The sequence below is a fragment of the Prosopis cineraria genome, unplaced genomic scaffold, assembly GCF_029017545.1.
Source record: "Prosopis cineraria cultivar Desert tree isolate PC_DT_omini unplaced genomic scaffold, ASM2901754v1 PC7, whole genome shotgun sequence".
NCBI classification, from domain to species: Eukaryota; Viridiplantae; Streptophyta; class Magnoliopsida; order Fabales; family Fabaceae; genus Prosopis; species Prosopis cineraria.
In genome coordinates, this window is record NW_026555338.1 from 19,792,174 (window position 1) to 19,811,352 (window position 19,179).

Genomic DNA, 19,179 nt, shown 5'->3' on the forward strand with positions numbered 1-19,179 from the left:
TTAAGGAAAGAACCAATCATAGGAGAGAGTTAGCGTACTATATAAATATGAACTAGAAAATGGAAAGAGATGTGTAATGAATGTATATAAGTTGCTAGCTACTAAGTAATGAATGCAAGACATCAATCACAGTATATCAAATTTCAGAACTCGAGAAATTAATGTCAAACTGTAATATCCTCCTTGACATAACTAGCACATAGCCACAAACAAGTCAAACAATTGTAATCAAGAGCCATTAAGCTCTTAAACTTACCTTAATTAAAGAAGGGTTAAAATTAAACTCATAAAATTTTGAAAACATTTGGGATCCCAAAACCCTTCAAGTTTATAGTTTGAGCTCAAATCAATAATTATTTTAAAGTAAGGGAAGTATGGGATAATATACAATCAAGCTACAGAAAAAAAATAAGGCAGAAAAGTCACTTTTACATAAACTGGCATACAAGCCACAACTTAAGGACCACATGTGGCACAGAGTAGACTCTTCCTCCATTGTGCCATACACTGCGACCCATAGAGTAGTTCATGACAACTCTCCAAGGTAAACTTCCATCGTATGCCATTTTTACATTTGACATCTGATTGGAGTGATTTAAGCTCCCACACAAATATTTTTCGATAATCTAGCTAATGGAACAAGTTTCATTTCAATCCAACAACCATTTGAAAATTGAACACCTAGATGCAAAATGATAGTTTTAAGATTAATTTCAAAGCTTGGCTAAACAATCACAACCTAACACATATAATTAACTTAGACATACACTTGAATTCCTATTTTAACCTAATTTTCACAATACTTCACCAAACATATACATTAGGCTAAAATACTACAATATTTACTATATACAAGAGATTTATACCAAATATATGCTTGTATTAATATTTCAGCCCTTACCACAAGTATTTCAATAAATATACTACCCAAGCTAAAATATCAAAACATAACCCATATAAGCATACTTCAAAAACATGTAAGCTCCTAGTTGGCAACCATAACTTTACATACATTAATATGTACAAAACTCTAAAATAATAGAGTCAATACAACAAGTAGGCTAGCTACTCTTTTTCTTGGTCTTTCCCTTGTATTCTCTCAGCCTCTGAACCTAGAAAATGATAACAATAGGGTGAGATAGAGTCCCAGTAACCAAAATAATCCATATTATTAATTACCAAGTAAAATTATAAACAAGTAAGTAGAGCATCATATTTAAAACATGTATTCAAACCACAACATGCTACATAACATATATTTTATGCATGATATTATTCAACTGAACCTTCATTACTCCCTGACTGAATCCATAGGCTAATACACAAGATTAGCCTTCAATAGATTGATCTAAGCTCACTTTCCATTGGAGAACTACCTGTCTAAAGATGCTATCAACCACTTCTAAACTACGGACTCTCCCACTTCTACATAAGCATGGTGTCATTACTCCAACACACCATTCTTTCAAATGGTAAGGAGTTGTTACTCTAACACCACCCTTTTGGGTAGTGAATGTTGCTGCATCGAGCATCTTAAGATGTCAGCTCAACCATATGGAATTTCTCACACTACTTTACTTGGGATGAACTCCCACCCTCTACATACATATATATATATATATATATATATATATCATGCCATTCACATGCAACACTATGCTTTTCTTAAACTCATATTTACACAAATACCATTTCATCATAATTTTACACATCTAATTTAGAAAATCACATTGCCTTGCCTTTAACAACATACATTTCAATTATGAATACATTTTCAATTTATAATTCTTTTGCCCATTCTATTAGTTCTGAACTCATAATTTCACATACACATGCGCGCACATGAGCATATTTAATATCCGGTTACCTTAACCATTTTTACACAAAAAAGTTACTCATGGCAACAATACAAGCACAAATAGCTTCATTGACTTTGGAGAAGTACCAAATTACGATAATCTACACTTTCAATAGTCTCAAAATCCACCTAAGGTTTGTCCAACTTCTTCAACACAACAACCTATATATATATAACCACTTATTCAACACAAAAACAACTTAAATCAAACTCCTACAACCACATGCAAAATATAGGATTTGAGTATAACTCTCCTCAACTCAAAACCTAACCACCCATTCTTTAAAATCTAAGACAACCAAGGTGAAAAAGTAGAAGAGAGTGTTAAAAAAACTTATCCGAGTAATTAAAGGTCTAAATAAGCTTTTAAGCACCCAAATTGAAGCCCTAGCAGAGGATTTCTTCTTCTCCTTTGAGCTCCAAGTTTTCTCTAAGTTTCATTCTAATTTCTGAGCTATTTTCACATCATTTTATCACCAGAAATGTGCCATGATTTATGGCATGTGGCAGAGTAAGTAATATCTCACTCGTCTTATGCCATCTAGTCTTGATCTGTCCAACTTTCACCCTAGCTTGACCTTGAAGCTATCCAATAGTCATAAATATCAATTAGTAATTTGAAAGCATGATTAAGCTAATTAATCCCCTAATTTACTATTTTATCCATTTAGATTTCGAATTAGAAAACTTGGGATGTTATAGTTATGTTCCAGCATTCTTATTTATTTCTCCTTTTGTCATTGTTATTATTATTAATATCGTAAAAAGACAATAGATATTAAGAAATAATACTATTATTATAGCGTTTACATTAACTACATGGACAATTGGATAAACTTAACCAAAGTTTGCTTATCATGTTTTATTGATATAACTCATCATCTTCTTTCCTTTTTTTTTCCTTTTTAATTTTTCCATCCATACTTTTTTCTTTTCGATCTCAAACTAAAGATGGCATGTGCCATTGAACTTAATTTGGTACTAATGCCTTAAAATTCATAGCCCAACCTTACTTCCTTTATACTTGTTAGCAAATAATTTTGTGAGGGCTAGCCTCAATGCAAGCGAAATATCCTAGGCAACACAGCACACACATGCTTAAATAGGCCTAATATTAAAGACACTCATAACTTAAATGGTAACTTCCGTAGGCTCAACCTATAAAATTCATTTTCATGTTCGAGTTAAATGCATAATAAAAGGAACAAAATAAATTCTTATTAATTTAATTAAAAAACAGTGTAATTTATAATAATCAAATAGTGTTGGCAAAAAAAAAATCAAATAGCAAAAAGAAACATGATGGAAAAAAAGATTTTAAGCTCCAAAATGGTGCTTGGGCAAGAAAGATGAAGTCTGTTATTTTAACATAGGGCTTGTTTGAGTAGCTTTCAAAAGTATATTCAAATCACATTTTGGATATAATTTAACCAAATCCAACAAATAGTTGGATCTCCCAAAAGGACTTTTGCCAAATATAAACTGAAAATAAAACACATATTTAATCTGGCACTGCATGTACCATGGTTTCTCTAGCAATTGTTGAAAAAGATACATAGCTAGCTTCACCAATCAGTTCCCAATAGTAGCCGTTATACATCAGATACTCCAAACCAAATTATCAACCAGCTACCTATTCCTCCTTTATTGATCACATACAATTTTTATAATACATTATAAGCATGATGCTATATTGAATTAGTATAAAGCATGAACTCTAAGGCCACGTTTGGTATTTGGGAATCCTAAGGTTAGAAATGAAACCAGACATGGAATCCATTTGAGAATGAGTTTGGTATAAAATAATCATGATTCCATCAAAAGTCTTAGAATGTGACTCCATCATCACCCTCATGGAATTGAGTCATTATTCATGGAATCTATTTTTTTTCTCATTATTACCCTCATCAACAAAATGGTACTTTGGTCTTTTTCTATTGTAAGTACAAATACTTATTAAAATTATATTAAGATTCCATCATTATACCAAATACACTTTTAAACCCAATTCCATCAAAAGCTCTTCTATCATACCAAATGGGGTCTAAGGAGTTTGTTGTTGATCATTTCTTGATTCTTCTTGGCCACATAAAGATAGGTGGATCAAGAAGTTTGTTGTTGTTGATCATTAATATATTGTGTCAATTTATTTTCAAATTTAAAAATATGGAAATTAAATATTAATTGTAGGTTTGAATTTTAAACATTTGTCATGATAGTATATATATATTGCAATTATACTTTTATCTGATACTTGAGGAAAAATATATATTTGTATCACCTTTGAACCGGGAGAATGAGAAATTATTTAATTTTACAAGAAAATTTATTATGAGTAGTAGATAGTTGATGTTGATGGACAATATCATTTATGTGATGAAATTTTGAAACTATATACGTGTATTGGAAGCTAAATTCATGAATGTTTAAATGTTGGGATAATTTGAAAGAAAGTTATAAATCTCATATTTATTATTCTATTTTATAATGTTGAATTTGCCTTGATGAATTTGTCTTCATGTTCCTCTCTAATTTTCTTCATTTCATTTCAGCCCCTAAACATCTTAAACCATTATACTTTGGTCTTTATGTATTTTAATTTTAATTCTTGAGGATCTCTTCAAATTCCTCTTGAATTTCTTTATAAATTCAACAAATAAGTTTTGGAATGTTCCAAAATACATGAAAAAGAAGTAATTTTTTGCTCAGATGAAGAGATTTTATATCTCATACTTAGACTATGCATAAAAAAAAGCCAATTGAAATATGCTATTAATCAATAATGAAAATAAGTGTTTATGTATGTATGTATGTAAGCAATTAATATATGAAAGTTCCTAAAAAACTGCCTATAGTTCCTGATGAAAACTAACAAGAAATTTTATTCTATGGTCAAAAAAAGAATTGATAACATAATTATGACCCATAGATCTACATTAGAGCTTTGGTTCTATAGATCTATTTGGTTCGCTAAAAGTTTGAAGGTAATAGCTCAATTGAATTGAAATCCATGGTTACTTGTAAAATACAAAGCACTTGGGCTTCTAAGTGAATTGTATGCTTTTGGGTTTACTATATAAGCTCGTCACCATATTTGAAATATGAGAATAAAAGGAGTAATTTTGTGTGACTCACACTCAAGGGGGAAATTGTTGGAATACAAGTGTAAGTTAATGTGCATGAATTTTCATTTATATACTTCCTCTCAAAGCCCAATTGATCTTCCAAATAGAAGTAATATTAAGATTTTAAATGAGTCTTATGTTATTAAAAATTGATAAGTTTATTGTTGGTTAAGAAATATGGTGTAGTAAATCAAAAGTTTACTGATATAAATAGATATATTATTGGCACAAGTTATTTGAATATTCTAGATCATATATATAATGTAAAGAATTATTGAGAATATATATTGATATCTATTGAAAAACTAGATGATTCTACACTAACAGCCAACATATATATATATATATATATATAATTAATATGTAATGACATCTGTCATTAGTTCTAATTAAGCTCATCCAAACCACACAACCTTTGATTACTAATGATCAACCATTGCTACACTAGGATATTAATTTTATAAATCTAAATTTGAAGTTGGGATCCCAAAATTATTTGAAGATAATAACAAAGTGTTACATTTAAATTCTTTAAGGATCAAAGTACGAGTAATGTGCAAAATCATGGTAAATGGAAATAGCATTGAGATAGGGACTTGAAATAGTACTGTACATGTCTGTTGTGGCTAGAAGTCCATCCGCCGTGGCTAATGGTCCTTTCCGCTAATGCCAACTCTCGCTTGCATGTCCTCCGTGGCATATGATATAAAGACCACTTCACCATGGCCAACGACGCTATCCACCATGACTAGCACCCACGTAAACATATGTCTCAATCAGACACACAATCTGCCTCAGCTCAAGTGCATTATTGGCACATATATTTTAGCAACAAAAACCAAACTTCCTAAATACCAAATTAATTGCTTGGACCTTTGATTAAGGTGATCCAATCACTTACATGTAGATAAATTAACTATCTATCTATTGGCTCGATTACACCACAATTCGGTACCATATGCGGACCTTGGAATACTTAATGCTAAAACAAGCATTTATGCTTCATGCACTCTAACAAGTATCTCCCCTCTCAAATCACCTTACAATACAATTCACATGCAATCTCATCCATGCATAACTTCCCATATCAAATTGATATCTCAAAATATGGCCAAAGCATCAATCATGATCATCACACATTTGCATATTGGCCTTTTCACAAACATAAGGCCACCCATAAAAAATGCCCAAGTCAATAATCAAGGCTCACATGTAAATGATCTATAGTCAAACATGTACAATAATCCTATATTGGCAAAACAGTAACTTTATTACATAACAAACAAGTGCTAGAAAATATACAAATGAGATCTCTAGTGCTTAGTCTATGAGGCTTCCAAATAGTTTAACTAAGTAATAGGAATGAGATTTAACAATCTCAATAACCAAATAGTTTAATTAAAGCATATTAAAGTATACATACACAAAGTCAAGCAATATATTGCATTTAAGGCAAAACATACAAAGTTTTTAATGCATCATGCATACAACATTCACATGCTCAAATGCAACCACCTTATGCCACTCTTTATATCATTTGATAGAATCCATTACAGTATAAGTCTAGTCCATATGACTAGATCACCCAACTCTTCAATTGTGAGGGGTCGCCCGACCAAATACTCCCATTCTTATTCTTAGGCATTAATTTCCTTTACTTTAATTTCGAGGTGCCATAAATTTCCTATGCACACTACTTTCTCACCATTGTATATGACCTTAGTCAAATTCTTTGGGTTTATCTCATAATGCATAAGTCATGTAATGACCCTAAATTTTAAATTAGTTTTTTAGCAAGTGGGGAATGGTAAATTATTAGAATTTCTTCAATAATTTTTTTGAAGGTTTAGAGTTTGAATTCTACTAAGAAAAATTTCAGTTTTATTTTATTTTAAATTATAGGAACATTTTGTGCCCTTTCTTGTAATTTTCCTTGTGTCCTTTCTTGTAATTTTTTTTGTGCTCTTTCTTGTAATTGTTCTAAAGTTTCTTTGATCAGATTTTTATTTTCATCCGTGCAAAAAAAAAAACAGAGACAACATTTGGCATTTCTCTTTCTCCTTCACCGACAGTGGCTCTTATCTCTCATTTTCAAAAATTCTGGATCTAAGAAAGAGGGAAAGTGGTTTTCCTCTCTTGCCACCTTCCACTACTATTCAAATTTCCAAAAAAGAAAGTAGGTATAGTGGTCTAGTCGCAAGTTATGGGTCCTTATTTGACCGTTGATTTTGCATCCTCCTCACTACCATCTGTTTCTCCTTTATCGTTCCTTATTTCGCACATCTCTAATCAACATTCATCATCTTCTTCCTTATTCAGCAACAACGTTCTATTTCTCGACACTCATTATTATTGATCAGAGGTAAGGATTTATAAATTTCTTCCTCCTTTCTCGATCTTCAGTGTGTGTGTTAAAGAGATTGTCACTGTAATGGGAAGGGGCTTCGAACTCTCTTCCTTGTTGAGCCTATATGAGTAGTGTATGACAAGATGATTGAAGTTGAAAAATTCTTTCCTTTGCTGCTACTATACGTGACCATATATATGAGTATATAGGAAGGGGAAGTTTGATTTAAGTTGGAAATTGTAGCTGTAAAAAGATGATGATGATGTTAACATGGGTTTAAGTTTTAATCAAATTTGATATGATTATTGATTACAATGCTGAACTGTAAAGTTTTAGAAAAGTAAAATTAAAGAGAAAGAGATTAATATTAGCTTAAGGATTAATGCCCATAAGATATTCGGGAAAATACTTGTTAAAAGAGTCTTGCTTGAGTTTGAATTTTTTGAAATTCTATTGATTGTGATGAGAGGCATGATTGATTCAAATTTTATTTAGTTGAATTTTTGAAAGTTTTATATTGTGTAATTTATAAATTTATATTATTTGATCTTGAGAATGAATTTAATGTGTTTGAGAAAATGGGTAAAAGAAATATGATAAATTTAATTATGGGTGTTTGGAAATTTGTTGGGAAAGAAGCTACTGATTAAAAAGTTCTATTGAATAGTTTGGAAATTTTGCACACAAGGTGTGTGACATAAGGTATAAGAAAACCATACCTCATTCAAATAGTTGACATGATTAAAGTGTTATGAGATAAATTAGTGGTAATTGATGATGATGGAGAAATCATTAAGATATGAATTTTGGTTTTTTAAAATTTTGAATACTTGCAATTGGTTGGAATTGTGTTGGTAGTGGAATAAAGTTTATATAACTACTAGAGGTAAATTGAAGTTTCATTTACACATATTCTTATAGAGTGTGTGGAAGATGAGTACCTTGATAAGAATTGAGAGAGAAAATATATAATTGGATATTGGAATTTAGCAAGTAAGTGAATAGCACCCCATTTTATTTATCAATAAAAGTGTTTCATTGAATTTATTACATTTTTTTATGTATCATTCTTATTAACAACTATGATATATGTTGGTTACCTTGTTATTTAAATTATTTATTTATTTTTGAGATTATAGAATAATGGTAAGGGATAATTAAATTATGATTTGTGTTAGTAAATTTTCTAAAAAAAGATATACTTTTAAGGTTGGTGAAAGCAATTTTTTTTATTCTCGAATTCTTGAAATTTTTGGCTATTCACAAATTCCAGAATGAGCATTATTTATGAAATTTTATTATGATAAGTATTGAATTGAAGCTTAATATAATTTATGCGAGTTTGGTATCGATAAAGAAAATTGTATTTCAAAAATGATTATTTTCTCATATATTTGAAAAGTAATTTTTAAGAGGACTTTAAGCAGAACACTGTCGCTAACGACAGTTCTATTAGCCCTTAGCACCTTGGATAATGATAAGCTAGTTTGAATTTCATGAGCATCGTACTTTTGTTTGTTATTTATGGGTCTCGTACCTATATTTGATTTCGTGGCTTTAAGCTGCGTTTAGTTAATGTTACCCTTGTGGACTGTGTGTCCACATTTGTTTTGTAGCTCAGACTGCGTTTAGTTACTTATCCTCGTGGACTGTGTGTTCACATTTGTTTTCATGGCATAAGCCGCGTTTGGTTTTATTATCCTTGTGGACTGTGTGTTCATATTTGTTACTTGTTCTGCAAAATTCTTAAATCATTAGCTTTTGATTGATTTGTGAATACACACTTCATTGATTTTATTTAATAAAGGATATTATTTTTATTTATTTATTTACTAAATCCATTTTATTTTACAAGAGCAAAGCATTAAGATTTTTTTATCATTATAAATTCAGTGGTTTAGTATTTTTAAAGCTATATGAAATTTCTTAATTTTTAAATTCATGATTATATTATATTGATTGTTTTTAGCTAGTATATTTGAATTCTCAATGTTTGCAGCTAGTAAGTTTGTTATCTTTTGTTTAAATATGAATAAATTGTTCTCTTTTAACATATCAAAATCAAATAATTTTAATTCATTCATGTTTTATTATTATAATTGATATCTCTAGATTTTATAGGTTATTATATTGAATTATTTTCCTTGTAATTATTTTATATAATGGTAAGTTTATTATTTTGTTCTTTTAAATTTTATTTTTAGGGGATGCTATTCACTAGAAAATATTTTGGTCTCAGATTCATTAGCTGACACTGGACCTCCTGCCGATTATTAAGGGCTTGTAACTGTGCTAGATGAATAATTATCTTTGTAAACCCCTTCTCTTTTGATGTAAATATTCAATTATATGTTTTATTTTGAGATTTACATTTAAGTGCTCCACATTAACTATGGCTAAGATCCTGATTTTTGTTTTATTATGTTGACTTTCTGTGGTTAGGGAACATAGTTCCAATCTATTAAATGCATATTATAATATTTTCTGTTACAGAGATTTTGGAAGATCCTATTTATAAGGGAGGTTCTGTCAAAATTTCTATAAAAATATTAAAACTTTCATTGAAACAAATATTATTAAAGATGTCATAATTTCAATACAAATCTAATTATGTTTTTTTAAAAATGAAAAATTTTTGATTTGAGGCTTAAGGGATGTGTGGTACAATTTATATCTTAAGTCAATCATCCTTATTTTTGGGGCATGACAAGTCAGATGTGAAGACATACCTACCAATGTTCCTCATTATGGTGGAGACCTAATACGAGGTATGAGCGAAAATGATACATACAAGCAATGGTTCAAAATTTCAATCCAACTACACGCTCAATCTGTATATTGAGAAGGGCATTGCGCTACAAACCATGTGTCCATATAGCCCTCAACAGAATGGGGTAGTTGAATACAAATACTATTACATCATGGAGGTGGCTTGTTCATGAAAGTGGCTTATGCTCTACATTTTCAAGCAGGTTTGCCAATATAATTTTAGGGGAATGCATGCTAGCGACAATGCACCTATCAATTGCCTCCCATTCAAAGCTTTGCACCATAGGATGCCATATGAGGTATTGCTTCACAAGCCACCAATTTATGTACATTTACTTAGTTTTATGGGCACAATGAAAGGGTTATATATAAGTTTGATGAGCACAAACAAGCATGTGTTTTTATTGGCTATCTCTTGGGTTAGAAGGGATATCGTCAATATGACATTCACAGTATGGACATTTATATGTCATGCCATGTAGTTTTCTTTGAAGCCTAGTTTCCCTTTTAGAATCTATAGTCTGTAGCCTTAGTTCCACTAATTAACCCAGATGTAAGCATCAATGGTGCTATTATAGACAATGAGGAGATTGATTAGGACACCAAAGCCATGTTTAATGGGCATGTTCTCACTTTTAAGGCTGCTAGTCAACCAAATATTGAACTAACTGAACACTTCCAATGTGGCACTCGCCACTCCAATAGAAGCTATGCAGCATGGTGTCATTCATCAAAGTCAACGTGCTAAGCGAGAGCCTAGTCGCCTCACTAACTATGTACTTGACCTTCCTACTTCTTTAGCCCATCCATCTTAGTCTACTCCACCTCCTTCAGGGACCTCAGTTTATTCATCAAGTAACTCCACTGCACACCTTCTTACCAAATTTGTTTCTAACATGTGGTTCTCTCCTTCATACAAAGCATTTCTTGTAGCCATTAATAAGCACGATGAGCCCAAGTATTTTACAGAAGCAGTTTGACATGCACACTGGCAAGCGGCCATGGCTCATGAGATTAAGGCCCTTGGACAAAATGGTACATGGTCGATTGCTAATCTTCTACTTAGGAAATATGCTTTTGACTCTAACTGGGTGTACAAATTCAAGTATAAACCCATGGGAGAGGTAAGGCGATACAAGGTTGGCCTTGTAGCTAAGGGATTCACTCAGTAAGAGGGTGTTGACTTTTATGAAACTTTTGCTCCTGTTGCCAAGTTTGTCTTAACAAGAGGTGTATTTTGGTTGATGCTATATGTTATTTTAGTTTGATGTTAAGCTAAATGTTGATGATAGAGTTAATATTAGAGGTTGATTAAATTGTTGGATGTTTATTGTAAACTAAATTTTGATGCACTCAAGATATTTGTGAAAATACTTGAAAGAAAGATTTGGTGGATATAAGGTTGTTTAATCTTTATACAAGGGTCTAGAAGAATTATGGATGCTATCTACTAGTAATAGATTTAATATAGTGACTAGAAGCTTGGAGTACCTAAAGTAGATGATATTAAATTGAATAATGGTTTCTGGTGCTTCATTGAGCATTAAGAAGACATAAATGCATGGAAAGGTTTTTTCCTACTCTTATTGGGTTATGGTTAAGTTACTAATTTGATAAGGAAATTGTTGGCTATGTATGTTTAATTGTGATGTTATTTGGGATCAAGTTATATGCCACTAATGGTTTGAGAAAATTATTTGGCAAGTGAAATTAAGGAGTGTAGAGAGAACTTATTGGGGTAAAGAGAATTCTGTTAGTTGTTGAAGATTAGGATGTATGTTAAATATTCACTTACATTAAGGAAAGAATTAGTAAGTGATTTTAGGATTGTGATTTACTTGTTAGGAAATTAATGACATCATTGGAATAAAAGTGAGAAGTTGAAATGAACGAGCTTTAGAGAATTCTTAAGAAACTCTTAGGTAAGTGGATAGTGTCTTAGATAATTTCTTGTAAAATGTTTATAAAATTTCTTTATTTAAATTTTTAATATTATCCCTTTATAAATTGTATAAGAAAATTCTTTTCAATTCTATTGTTTATAATAATTGTCATATTATTTACGATATCCCAATTTTACCGATGATTTTATGTTTGATATGCAAACTTATATTACAACAATTTGTGCATGGAGGAGATGAAAATGAGCATGGGAAATGGAAGATGATAGTTGAAACATATACTTTGAAAAAAGGAATTTTTTGTAATTTTTTTTCAACTCCATGCATGCTTAATTTTGATTAAGGGAGACTGAGTTTAGAACACTAAATGTCAATGATAGTTCCGTAAGTCCTTGGCGTGCCATGAGACACCTAGCTAGAAAGGGTACTTATAGGAGGTGCTAGCCCCATGCGAAAGTCAACGCACATGGAATGAAGGGATAGTCATTTATGAACATCATACTCACGCTTATTTTCATAGGCCTCATGCCTATGCTTATTTCATAGCTTTATGCCTGTGCTTGTTCTTATAGCCTTGAATTTTACTTGTTATTTATTCTGATAAAGCCCTCTAAATTTGATTTAAAATTTTATCATTTTTATATTAATCTTGTAAAAGTAAATTTCTTGATTACATCATTATTTGAATTTATTTTTATAAATAATAAGCATGCAGTACAATTTTGATAAATATACAAGGTTTCAATATTATTGGTTAATTCCACAATTATATCATTGAGCAACTTTGTCATTTATTTGTTAGTTAAAGTATGTGTTTTATTATTCTGTTAATTTGTTTAAATTAAATTTATTAGTCACCACTTTTACATATTTTTATCTATAACTTTGATTGAGATGTTATTCACTGAAAAAAATTAATTTTAAATATTGTAGCTAACCCTACATCTTCTTCTAATCATTGAGGCGTAGTAGTGCTTTTTGAATATTGGAAGCACTCCTTGACTGCTCATTTTGTTGTAATTATGTATTATATTATAAAATTATAAATTTAGTGCTCCATGTATACCATGGTTAGGTCCTAGTCCTATTTTATTATTATGAAATCTGCTGACATGGGGCTAAGCTCCTTAGTAGATTGGTTGACAGGTTTTATTATTGTAAAAATTTTAAGAGGTCCAAATTATAGGGGAGACTTTATCAAAATTTTTACAGAATATTTAAGACTTTACGAGTCTTAGAATTAAATATAAATTATTTATCATTATTTTCACTTAATATTTTGTTAATTAAAGCTTATGAAATGTGAGTTTATCTCATATCTTGTGTTGATCACACTCTTAGTACCAAGGTGTCTAATCTCATGACACTCTAAGAGACAAAGTGTTTGACACTACTGTCGAATAGCACCAAAATTAATAAAAATTAAATTTTATAGTAAAGCACAACCTAAGTCATGTCACACCCCAATACTAATGGTATGACCAACACAAAATATGAGATAAACTCATATTCCATAAGCCTCAATTATCCAAATATTAAACTATAATAGTGATAGATATTTATACTGATCAATAAATCATATAATATATATATATATATAATTATAAAGTTCATAAAGTCTTAAATATTCAATAAAAATTTTGGCAAAGTCTCCCCTGTAATTAGAACATCCCAAAATTTCTATAGCCAATAAATCTGTTAGCAAATTTAGAAGAGGAGCTTAATTCCACACCAGTAGATTACATAATAACAAAAATAGGACTAGAACCTAACTACGGTATACGTGGAGCACTAACTAACATTGTATAATATAATGACTATTTACATTAAAATAAACGATTGAAGCATGCTTCCACTGTCCAAAATGCAATAGAGCCCCTCAATGATTAGCAGGAGGTGCAGGGTCAACTACATTATCTGAGACCAAAGAAATTTTTTGGTGAATAATGTCCCAACAATAAAGAATAGAACATAAATAAAATGAAAAGTTCGAAATAGTCATGTAAGTTAAAGAAACAAAAATTTCTGTAAAAATTCAATAAATTTCATAATAAAATGTCTCTATAAATATTCAAGAAATTTCAAATCATTGAACTATCGTAGCAAATGATAATATCACTTGATTTTAAGAAAGCACATAAATGAAATAAATATTTATAAACAAATTACTGAATAAAAATCAATGAAATATAAAATCATCAAATAATTAGATTCATAACTATAGAGACTTATCAGAACAATTAACAAACGTGGACACACAGTCTACGAGGGTAAATAACCAAACGCAGCATATGCCATGAAAACAAATGTGGACACACAATCCACGAAAGTAAGTAACCAAATGCAGCCAAAGCCACGAGATAAACGTGGACACACAATCCACGAGGATAATGCTAACTAAACGCGACTTGAAGCCCTGAAACAAACGTGAGTACGATGCTAACGAATAACCATCCCTTCGTTCCACGTGCGTTGGCCATCGCACGGGATTAGCACCTTGTAATAACCCAAAAATTTAAATAAGATTAAATTTAATGATAAAGTATTTTGATTATATTTGGTTATATTTTTATTTTAGGATAGCTTTATTAAGAGTGAATGGGTGGCTCAATGGAAATGAGTATGGATAAATATACTCAAGTCCCAAGTTCGAATCCTCCAAGACCACTAAGAAAGATTTTTATTTTTGCTTCATTATGAAATTACTATTATGCCCTCAGGAAAAAAAATCGATGGCAGAGAGTAAAACACACGCATCCTCTGTTTTTATTTCTTTCCCAATGTCTTCTTTCCAGCAAGAGATCTAGGAGCTTTGAACAGAACCGCCATCCTCCCTCTTCTTCATCTTCTTTTTTCTCGCACTTATTCCATCGCCGTCCATGGTGTGTACACAAGCTCCGCCTGCTGCTGCACGTCATTGCAAAAGGAGGAATCACGAGCTCTTCTTCTTTGTGTCCTATCGCTCATCTCCCTGCTCTCATGGTTGCAATATCATCCTGAGTATGTGTAGGCTTTAAGTTCGGTTCTCTTCCTCCTTCTCTGTTTTACTATCACAGTTCTCAACTTAATACTCCAGATGAGTTGGCGGTAACAGCCAGGGGAAATCCTCGATCTTCTCCGTCTTCTTTGTGTGCGGTGCTGGTTTCTGTGAGTGTGAGCACAGAGTTTTGCTTCCCTTCTCAACATTAGACTATTCCTCTTCCTGGTTCAACGTTATTGGCTTTGCTGGTTAGTGAATCTTACCTCTCTTCCCTCCTCCATCTGGTTGTGCATGTTGTATGTGACTCTGGAATTTTTCTTGCTTTTCTGCTGTCATTTATTAATATAAAAGGGAATTTCACTTAAGTTGAAGCTATTTTTTTTAAGAACAAAAAGATGATGGTGTGGATTTGAGTTTTAGATGAACTTGATTTGTTTATACATGCTGATAAATTTTTGAGAAGTGAAATTGATGAGGAAAATGTTGGTATTAGTTTAACTATTAGTGCCCACAGGGTAGAAGAGTTTTGCTTAATTGTGGTATTTCTCTAAAATTTCACTTATTATTGTAAGAAGTATATTTTATATGGATGTTGTTGATATATAAATTTATCTTGAAGGTGGTAAAGGTAATTTGATCATGAAATTAATATACAATTATTTGAATTCTTGAGAGTTGATGGTTGTTGATAAATTATTTAGTTAGAGGTTTGAATGTTGGAAAAAGAAGAAGAAGAAGAAGAGAGGACCCAAAAAAAAAACACAAAAGCCTTATGAATAGGTTGGGAAAATGATGTTTACTTGGTATTCTAACAAAAGCAGTAAGAGTAGATGGTATTAAAATGGAGAAATCAACTATGGCTATTAAGGAACTCTTATATGAAAAGCATTGGTTGTAAAAGTTTCAATACTGGTATAGTTTAATATTGGTAGTGATAATGTTGGAAAGGAACTATTGAATTGATTGAAAGGCTATTAAAACCTTACTATTCTATAGGAAATTTGGAAGGAGAGGAAATCAATTAATGTGGTAAAAAGAGGATCTTATACTTTGAGAAAATTTTAGGTAAGTGAATGACATCCCATTTATTTTACTAATAATAATTTTTACTGTAAGAATTCATCTTTGTCTTTATGAAGATCATTTTTAATTGTTATGATAATTTGCTTATATTATTGATTAAATTATTTTATCATGTGAAATATAAGATTATTGCAACGAAATAAATGTGATGTGGCAGGTACATGTAAATTTTTTTTAGATTCTTATATTCAAAATTTATGAAATTATTTTGATTAGATTTAAAAAATTTTGATTGTTCAATAAATACAATAATGAGCATTATTTATGAGATTTTATTTTGATAAGTATTAAATTGATACTTACAATAATCCATGCAAGTTTGGCATTAAAAGTGAAAATTTTATTTCAGTGATGATTGTTTTTCTCGTATGTTGGAAACATGATTTTAAGAGGACTTTAAGTAGAACACTGTTGCTAATAACAGTTCCGTTAGCCCATAACGTGCTATGGTTGATGACTAGCTAGTTTTATCTTTGTGAGCTCTATTCTCACGTCTGTTATTCGTGGGTCATGCACCCGCATCTGTTTCGTGGCTTCAGTTGCGTCTGGTTAGTTACCCTCATGGACTGTATGTCCACATCTGTTTCGTGGTCTTGACCACGTCTGGTTATTTACTCTCGTGCACTATATGTTCACGTTTGTTTTCGTGGCATAAGCCGCGTTTGGTTATTTTACCCTCGTGGACTATGTGTCCACGTTTGTTACCTGTTCTGTTAAGTCCTCAAAATTCTAAATTTTTAATTAATTTTGGTATTTGATACTTCAATGCTTTCAGTTAGTAAATGTACTACTTTGATTTACATGTGGATAATTTATTTTCTTCAAGCATGATAGAATAATGCAATTTCAGCTCACTCTCATTTTATGATTATGATTAAGATTTACATATTTATTAAGTTTATTACATTGAATTATCATCTCTTCAACTAATTTACTTAACTGTTTGAGTTTTTTTTTTTACTCTTTTAAATTTTATTTTTGGGATGCTATTCACTGAAAATTATTTTGGTTTCAAATTCATTAGTTGAGGATGAATGTTTTGCTAATTATTGAGGAGTTTATCACTGAGTGGGAAGTGGAGGAGCTATAGACCAAACTACCTTTTTATCTAAAATTTGAATTATAAAACTGTATTTTGTAAATTAAATTTTAGGTGCTCCACATATGCTGTAGGTAGGATTCATATTTCAATATATATTCTATATGCTGACTAGAAGGAGTTGAGCTCCTGCTTGATTGATATTTGTTTGTAAATTTGTACTAAAAAATTTTAAGAGATCTTATGTACAAGAAGGATTCTATTGAAATTTTCACAAAAATATTAAGGCATTTTTTTTAAATTGGGCTTAAGGGATGTGTGTTTAGGTACATATCCCGTGCCGGTCACTCCTATATTTTGGGGCATGACATACCTCCTATAAGCACCCTGCTATCTAGGTGTACCATGGCGCGCCAAGAGCAAACGGAACTGCTATTAACAACAAGTGTTCTGTATAAAGTCCCTTTTTAAATTCACTTTCAAACATGCGAGAAGATCATCATTAGTAAAAATATAATTTTCATTTTCAATGTCAAACTCGCATGAATCATTTTTCCATAGTAATTCAATGATTTTCAGAATGAAATCCCATAATCAAAATCCAAACTTGTATTTATTGAATAATTGACATTTCAAAAGTGCTAAAGGTAATTTCATAAAATAAAGAAGTTTAATTAACAAATTATCCAGTACTTACATTGTTGTTATAAAATAATTTGCATAAAAATGCAATATTTTAGTAAAGAAAATTTTATTAGAAAATCAGTTGAGACGCTATCCACTTACCTAAAATACTCTCCAAAATTTATAACTTACTCCTTATCCCTTTTATCAAGATCCTCTTTCTCTAGACACCATATGAAATATAATAGGGTCTTAATAGACTTTCAATAAGTTCAATAAAACTTTATTTCAAACTAACATAACAAACATTTAACTACAATAAATTTAAAGCCTTAGGACCAAGATTTACACATAAAGTAACAATAACTAAATACTCAATTAAAATACAATTTTCTCTTTAGCCTTTTGACAAATGCTTAGTGTGCATCATTTCAACCATTCAATTGAGCTTTTAACATTTAAATCTCTTGCTCAACCATTAATCAACAACCATACAACTCCCAAGACATACAACTCCCAAGAAATCCACTAATTACACACTAGCTTCATAATTATTAAATTTCTAGATAATACTCATGTTAATTCACAATTAAATAGTACTTAAACCAAACATATTTCTTATAAAAATTAATGAAATTTCATAAACTATAAAATCAAGCAAAGTTTCTTCCACCAAACATTTCATCAAACACCTTACATGCCTCATGCCCAACTATAATACAAACTTCCCCATTTCCTTAAAAATTTTATTAATACCTGAATTTCCAAGCTTCCCAATTTTTCCCCCTTCAACACAAGCCAATTGAGATCAAAGAAATTTAAATCTAATTCTTCTTCTACAGTAATCTACATAAGAGAAATTATCTACCAACAATCATGCTCTTAAATTCAAGTTCAGCTTAGTTAAACTCATGTATTCCCTTCTATCACGCACAGCAGCAGCAAAAATGAAAAAAACATCACAGCTAACCCAAATATCACACAAACAAAACAGCAAAGAGGTAGGGGATTTGAAGCTCCACACCTTCAATCGATTACGGTAGAATAGGACAGGAGGAAGGATGAATTCGCTACGCTGAACCGAGGAAGAAGCAAGGAACCTCTTATACTAACCCACAGTAGCAAAAATCAAAGAGACAGCACCTATCGGTCCTAGGAGGAAGAGAAATTGAGGTGACCTCACGCCCAGAACTGAGGAGGAAGAGAAGTTCAAGATGACGCACCATGTATCACTGTCAGCCACGAAGCAGAGAAGAGGCAAAGAACGGCCAAACAAGGGAGCAAATCCAGCGATCTCCCACTTCCAGCTGCGAAATAGCGACGCGAACAGAGGAAGCTGATGGCAAAGATCTAGGAAGCAAGTCGATGCTGAAGAGCAGAAACGCAAACCGACAGTAAAGAATCAGGGGAGCTCATGTCGGTGAAGAAAGGAGAGAAATTGAGGAAAAATGAA

At 31.2% G+C, this 19,179-nt stretch overlaps 1 long non-coding RNA gene across 3 annotated transcripts; it reads right to left on the bottom strand.

Moving 5' to 3' along the window:
• Positions 1–859: 859 nt before the first annotated feature.
• LOC129316422 (uncharacterized) lies at positions 860–19,179 on the bottom strand. 3 transcript variants are annotated; one of them, XR_008594792.1, is made up of 3 exons: positions 18,751–19,179; positions 5,597–5,731; positions 860–1,112 (listed from the first exon to the last, which is right to left on the bottom strand). It is a non-coding gene; the product is annotated as an uncharacterized LOC129316422 (long non-coding RNA). The 3 variants fall into 3 exon arrangements; XR_008594794.1 differs by lacking the exons at positions 860–1,112; positions 5,597–5,731 and adding an exon at positions 14,669–15,306; XR_008594793.1 differs by lacking the exons at positions 860–1,112; positions 5,597–5,731 and adding an exon at positions 14,669–15,309.